We start from the raw sequence: 7,592 nt of genomic DNA, 5'->3' as shown, positions 1-7,592 counted from the left end.
CCCACCAAATCCCTCTCCTAACCACCTAATCTGGGGAGTTCCCTACTGCCTCCCCAGGCAGCCTGGTCAAGGGAAAGGAAAGTGCTAGTTACAACAGATAAACCAAGTCAACCAAGACAGAATTGCAAAGGCTCTGAAAAGTCCACTGACAGCCTACAAACGTCAGCTAAGATGTGGGGCCTAACCCTAAATAAGGAGCCCACTTACTAAAAGAATAAATAAAGGTAAAAACAATGAAATAGGGGCGCCTTGGTGGCTCAGTTGGTTGAGCTTCTGACTCTTGGTTTCAGCTGGGGTAGCGATCTCCGGGTTATGGCATTGGGCCTGCAGGGACTCTGTGCTCAGTCTGGAGTCCGCTTGCCCCTCCCTCTCCCTCTTTTCCCTCTGTTCCTGACCACCCCCCACCCAGTCCTGCCCATGCTCATGCTTTTTCTCTCTAAAAAACAGAAAGTGAAATAAGCCCAGAATCTCCTAATTGTGGGGACATAAAACTTCCCTGGTTTCTCAGTATTCCTATAAAAAGGTCATAGTTTCCTAAGACTCTTTATATACCATGAAAATTAGATCTGTAGCCACCTATCTACTTGATTGTTCTGATGCGAAGTTATAGTAAAAATTCTTCTCTCTAAGAGGACCAAATGATTCTACTACGCTGGCTAGGTTTCTAGACAAGTCACCAAGGAGCCCTGAGCACTTGGGGCCATTTTCCTCAATATTTACATTTCAAGGAAAATGAGGACCTGGACCTTGAAAGAGTTCTTCCTTTTAGTCTGAGAAGTCAAGCTATCTGGCACCCATCAAACATTTTATTTACATAACAAATGTCTGGAATAAAGATACATTTTCAGGAATTCAGGAGTATCAACCTCTTTCCCCTTTCTATAAGCAGATAAAATTTTTCTTTCTCCCTCACCTACGAAGAGTCAATCCACTCACAAAGCAAAAAAATCCTGTGGGCTATCATCTTGCTGCCCTAAGAGTAAGATAAAGTCCCCTAGGGGGACTGGCCACTTCTTATTTACTATAAGAGAAGTCACCTGATGCCAACACTGATATGAATTATCTCACATGGATCTTAATGCTTCAGTGATCAGTTACAGAGTCTCTTGAAACAGATTTAAAAAAAAAAAAAAGAAAATCCCAACAAAGAGCTAAAATTTGTAAAGTAATCAAATACATACTGTAGAACAGAAAATTAGAATCAAATTTATATTATATAACTGGAAAATAGAATAAAAGATACTTTTGAAAACCCACTAGATGGACTCAATAGCAGAGATGACAAAGGATAGAATCAATAAGCTTAAAGACAGAGCACTAAAATTCACCTCGTGTGAACAGCACAGAGAAAAAATAGCCAAAAAATATTGAACGCAGCCACAGGGACTTGTAGAGCAATAATAAAAGATCCCACAGATGCATCATCCTGTGGGAGAGAAGACAGAGAGTGGAGCTAAATGAGCATTTGAATAAATTATGGCTGAAAACTTGCCAAAGTTGGCAAAATACGCAAACCTACAGATCCAAGAAACTGAGTGGATCCCTAACAGTTACCCCCCCCCAAAACCCCCCCACCACCACCAACAAAAAACAGATATCATAATTAAATTTTGGAAAGCTAAAGATGAAGGAACCTAAGTGGAAATGAGGTTTCCACACTTCGTGCCAACTAGGAAAATATTATTAGTAGACTGCTGTAAATCAAGTACGTATTTTGTAACATCCAGAGCAGCCCCTAGGAAACTATACAAAGAGATATATCCAAAAACACTGTAAACAGAGTGAAAATTTAATCATGCTTTTGAAGCAACCTGATCAAATGTGGAGTTTTTTTTTCCTAATTCTGACATTCCTCCTTTCTTTTCTTTTCTTTTCTTTTCTTTTCTTTTCTTTTCTTTTCTTTTCTCTTTTCTTTTCCTTTCCTTTCTTTTCTTTTCTTTCTTTCTTTTTTCTTTTTTTTTTTTTTTTTTTGAGAAGGAGCATGCTTCACTGGGGAGAAAGCACTCCATGTGAGCAGCAGATGAAGGTAGCCTGGTGGGTATTACACACATCACCTCAAAAAGAACCAGTGATCCGAGTGCATACTTAGCATCTTCAGTAACCTTTTGTTGAAGAATTCTATGTGTTGCTTTCACATATGGACACTTAGAACTGGAGGAAGGTATATACACAAACATATAAGAAAAAAGGACTGAAATCATCAAGAAGGCAACTTATTATTTTATGAATGGACATTTATAAATTTTGGAGATTTAACCTGTGTTGTAATCATTTCCCAAACAACTCTTCCCTCTCAGCCTTGAACATCAGGAGTCAAAGTAATCTGTTGTATTAAGGTAAACCTTAAAAATAAAATTACTTAGAAAATCATAGTGAGTCAGAATCAGATGTAATAGCCCTGGACATCAACTGCTTGCATTTTTTCAGTTACTGCTTTGTGTTATATTTTTATTTATGTTCGATAATAATTAAACATTTGATAAGAATCTGTTAAATTCTGCTTTTGATAATATTTTTCTTGGGTGGGATTCTTTTCTTCTTTTTTTTGGATTCAAAATCCTGGGGCTTTTTGTTTTGTTTTGTTTTGTTTGCTTTTACTGAGGTAAAAATTATATTCAGAGCAAGAAATGCATGCTGTAAAATTAAATGTAAAAATGGATTAGTATTGACAAGTATATTAGATAATATTAATAAAACATTGAATGTAATATTAATAAAACAAATAAAACATTTGCATCATCTTAGGAAGCTTCCTTATGCCTCCTTTCAATCAATCCAATAAGCAACCTCTGTTTTTTTTTTTTTTTTAAAGATTTTATTTATTTATTCGACAGAGATAGAGACAGCCAGCGAGAGAGGGAACACAAGCAGGGGGAGTGGGAGAAGAAGCAGCAGGCTCACAGCAGAGGAGCCTGATGTGGGGCTCAATCCCATAACGCCAGGATCACGCCCTGAGCCGAAGGCAGACGCTTAACCGCTGTGCCACCCAGGTGCCCCAGCAACCTCTGTTTTTATTTCTATCACCATACATTAGTTTTGCCTGTTCTTGGAGTTCATATATATTAAATCATACACCACATACTTGCTTGTGTCTCTTTTTGCTCAGCGTGATTATGAGATTCATCCCTATTACTGTGTATCTCAGCAGTTCATTCTTCCATATTGCTGAGTAGTATTCCATTATTTGAATGTAACATAATTACTTTATTCATTTCATGTTGATTGACATTTGAGTTATTTTTAGCTTTTGGCAGTTATCAATAAGCTGCTATGAAGACTTATACAAGTCTTCTTTTGTGTACATGTTTCGATTTCTCTTGGGTGCATTTTTCTCCCAGGAGTCCAATTGCTAAGGCATACCCTAAATGTCTACCTTCGGAAATGACTTTTTTTAGAAGTTGACTTTAGAAGTTGTATGTGTAAACTCTAAGCAGCAATGTATAAAAGTTCTAGTAGCTCTCCATCCTCACCAACATTCGATGTGGTCAGTCTTTTCCATTTTAACCATTCTAGTAGATTTGAAGTGGTAAGGTTTACTATGTTTGCAGATTTTTTTTGCAACAGGATGACCTAAAATTGTCCATATTAGAGACAGATAATTTAATTTTAAGGCTTATATTTAATTTTTTAAAAATTTGCTATAGATGGAAAGTATCTCTTGAGCTAAAGTCTCCTTCTATAATATAACCAAAAAGGTTTATTTAAAGATAGAGAACGTTTATTTATTTATTTATTTATTTATTTATTTTAATTCAGGTATAATTAACATACAGAATTATGTTCAAACTGGTTTATTTTAAATTATTTAGATCATATAATTTTAAATGATTTGCAATGTTATGGAAATAAATACATGCCTTTTAAATAAAAGTAAATTTCAGGAGAAATTAATAAGAGGTAGCAGAGAAATTTGGAATATAGAATATGGATGGACTTGATTTAAGATTAGAACTTAAGTAGGTAGACAAAGTAAATGAAGATTATGAAATTCTAGATCAGTATTTGATAAGCCAGTATTCTGAGAATAACTTGCAGATTTTCCATGAGCCTTTAGTATTCAATTCAACTATAGCACCTTTGACATTAAGACAAAATGAAATGTTACTTCTTCATTAGGCTAATATTTAAATTTTTTCCATTTCTTTTTGTAATATATGCTTTTGATTTTTGTCATTTTTGTTGTCCTATTTTGTCTTTGTTTTATCTTTATTATATATATATGTGTGTGTATATATATATATTTAAATTCCAGTATAATTAATGTACAGTTTTATATTAATGTCATGTGCACTATATAGTGATTCAATAATTCTATACATTACTCGGTGCTCATTATGACAAGTGTGCTCTTAATCTCCTTCACCCATTTCATTCATGTCCCCACCCACCTCGCATCTGTTATTCACCAGTTTGTTCTCTATTTTTGAGTGTCTGGTTTTTTTTCTCTCTCTCTCTCTTTTTTTTTTTTAAGATTTTATTTATTTATTTGTCAGAGAGAGGGAGCACAAGCAGGGGGAGTGGCAGGCAGAGGGAGAAGCAGACTCCCTGCTGAGCAAGGAGCCGGATGTTGGACTCTATCCCAGGGCCCTGGGATCATGACCCAAGCTGAAGGCAGACGCTTAACTGACTGAGCCACCCAGGTGTCCGTGTTTGTCGTTTTTTTCTTTGATCATTTGTTCTGTTTCTTAAGTTCCACATATGAGTGAAATTGTATGGTATTTGTTTTTTTCTGACTCACTTATTTCACTTAGCATTATATTCTCTAGATCCATCTAAGTTGTTGCAAATGGAAACATTTCATCCTTTTTTTATAACTGAGCAATGTCCCATTATGTATATATACCACATCTTCTTTATCTATTCATCTGTCAATGGACCCTTGTGTTATTTCCATATTTTGGCTGTTATAATAAGGCTGTAATAAACATAGAGGTGCATATATCTTTTTGAGTTAGTGTTTTCATATTCTTTGGGTAAATACACAGTAGTGGAATTATGGAATCATATGGTACTCCCATTTTTAATTTTTTGAAGTAACTCTGTAGAGTTTTCCACAGTGGCTGCACTAGTTTGCATTCCCACCAACAGGGCACAAGGGTTCTTTTTTCTTTACATCCTTGCCAACACTTGTTGTTTCTTGTTCTTTTGATTTTAGCCATTCTGATAAGTGTGAGGTAAGATCTCATTGTGGTTTTGATTTTCATTTCTCTGCCAGTAATGTTGAGCTTTTTTTCATATGTGTGTTAGTCATCCGTATGTCTTCTTTGGAGAAATATCTGTTCATGCCTTCTGTCTATTTTTTAACTGGATTATTTGTGGTTTTTTTGGTGTTGAGTTATTAAGTTCTTTATATATTTTGGATACTAACCCATTATTGGATATATCATTTATAAATATCTTCTCTCATTCAGTAAGTTATCTCTTGTTTTGCTGTGAAGAATCCTTTTATTTTGATGTAGTCCCAATTGTCTGTTTTTGCTTTTGTTTTCCTTGCCTTAGGAGACATATATAGAAAAATGTTGCTACAGCCACTGTCAAAGCAATTACTACATGTGCTCTCTTCTAAAATTTTTATGGTTTCAAGTCTAAAGGTCTTTAATCCAATTTGGGTTTGTTTTTGTGTATGTGTGGTATAAGGAAGTGGTCTAGTTTCATTCTTTTGCACGTAACTGTCCACTTTTCCTAACTCCGGTTGTTGGAAGATGTTTTTTTCCCCCAGTGAATATTCTTGCTTCCTTTCCTGAATATTAATTGACCATCTCATTGTAGGTTTATTTATGGGCTCTTTATTCTGTTCCATTGAATACATGTATCTACTTTTGTGCCAGTAACATACTGTTATGATTACGGTAGCTTTGCAGTAGAGCTTAAAAACTGGGATTGTGATACCTCCAGTTTTGTTCGTTTCTAAGACTGCTTTGATTATTTGAGGCCTTTTTTGGTTCCATATACATTTTAGGATTATTTGTTCTAGTTCTGTGAAAAATGTTGGTATTTTGATAAGGATTGAATTAAATCTGTAGATTTCTTTGGGTAATACGGACATTTTAACAATATTCGTTTTCCCAATCAAAGAGCATGGAATATCTTTCCATTTGTTTATGTCATCTTCAGTTTCTTTCATCAATGTTTGATAGTTTCCAGAGTACAAGTCTTTCAACTCCTTGGTTACGTTTATTCCAAGGTATTTTGCAATATTTGGTGCAGTTGTAAATGACACTGTTTTCTTAATTTCTCTTTCTGCTGCTGCATTATTACTGTATAGAAATGCAGGGGCGCCTGGGTGGCACAGCGGTTAAGCATCTGCCTTCGGCTCAGGGCGTGATCCCGGCAATCTGGGATCGAGCCCCACATCAGGCTCTTCTGCTATGAGCCTGCTTCTTCCTCTCCCACTCCCCCTGCTTGTGTTCCCTCTCTCGCTGGGTGTCTCTATCTCTGTCGAATAAATAAATAAAATCTTAAAAAAAAAAAAAAGAAAGAAATGCAATGGGGGGGGGCGCCTGGGTGGCATAGCGGTTTAGCACCTGCCTTTGGCTCAGGGCGTGATCCCGGCGTTATGGGATCGAGCCCCACATCAGGCTCCTCCGCTGGAAGCCTGCTTCTTCCTCTCCCACTCCCCCTGCTTGTGTTTCCTCTCTCGCTGGCTGTCTCTATCTCTGTCAAATAAATAAATAAAATCTTAAAAAAAAAAAAGAAAGAAATGCAATGGGGTTTCTGTATATTGTTCTGTATCCTGCAACTTTATTGAATTTATTTATCAATTTTAGTAGATTTTTTGTTGGAGTCTTTAGGGTTTTCTATATATAATATGTCATCTGCAGATAGTGATAGCTATACTTCTTCCTTATTTGGATGACTTTTATTAATTTTTCTTGTCTGATTGCTGTGGCTAGCACTTTCAGTACTATGCTGAATAAATGTAATAAGAGAGGACATACTTGTCTTATTCCTGATCTTAGGGGAAAAGCTTTAAGTTTTTCACCATTGAGTATGATGTTAACCATGAATTTTTTTTAAAAGATTTTGTTTATTGAGAGAGGGAGCAAGAGAACAAGAGAGAGAGAGAGCACACAAGCAAGAGGATCTGCAAGGGGAAAGGGAGAAGCAGGCTCCCTGCTGAGCAGGGAGTCCAATGCAGGGCTCCATTCCAGGACCCTGAGATCATTACCAGAGCCAAAGGCAGATGCTTAGACAACTGAGCCAGCCAGGATCCCCAGCCATGAATTTTTTATATATGGACTTAGTTATGTTGAAATATGTTCCTTCTAAAGCTACTTTATTGAGGGTTTTTTATCATGAATGAATGTTGTACTTTGTCAAATGCTTCTTCTGCATCTACTGAAATGATCATATGGTTTTTATCCTCTCTTGATGTGATGTATCACTTTGATTTGTGAATATTGAACCACACCTGCATCCCAGAAATAAATTCCACTTGATCATGGTGAATGGTTTTTTTTTTTTTTTTAATGTATTGTCGGATTCAGTTTGTTAATATTTTGTTGAGGATTTTTTGCATCTATGCTCATCAGAGATACTAACCTGTAGTTCTCTTTTTTGTAGTGTCTTCATTTGGTTTTGATATCAGAGTA

The sequence above is a fragment of the Ursus arctos genome, unplaced genomic scaffold, assembly GCF_023065955.2.
Source record: "Ursus arctos isolate Adak ecotype North America unplaced genomic scaffold, UrsArc2.0 scaffold_4, whole genome shotgun sequence".
In the NCBI taxonomy this organism is placed as follows: Eukaryota; Metazoa; Chordata; class Mammalia; order Carnivora; family Ursidae; genus Ursus; species Ursus arctos.
This window is presented reverse-complemented; position numbering follows the sequence as displayed.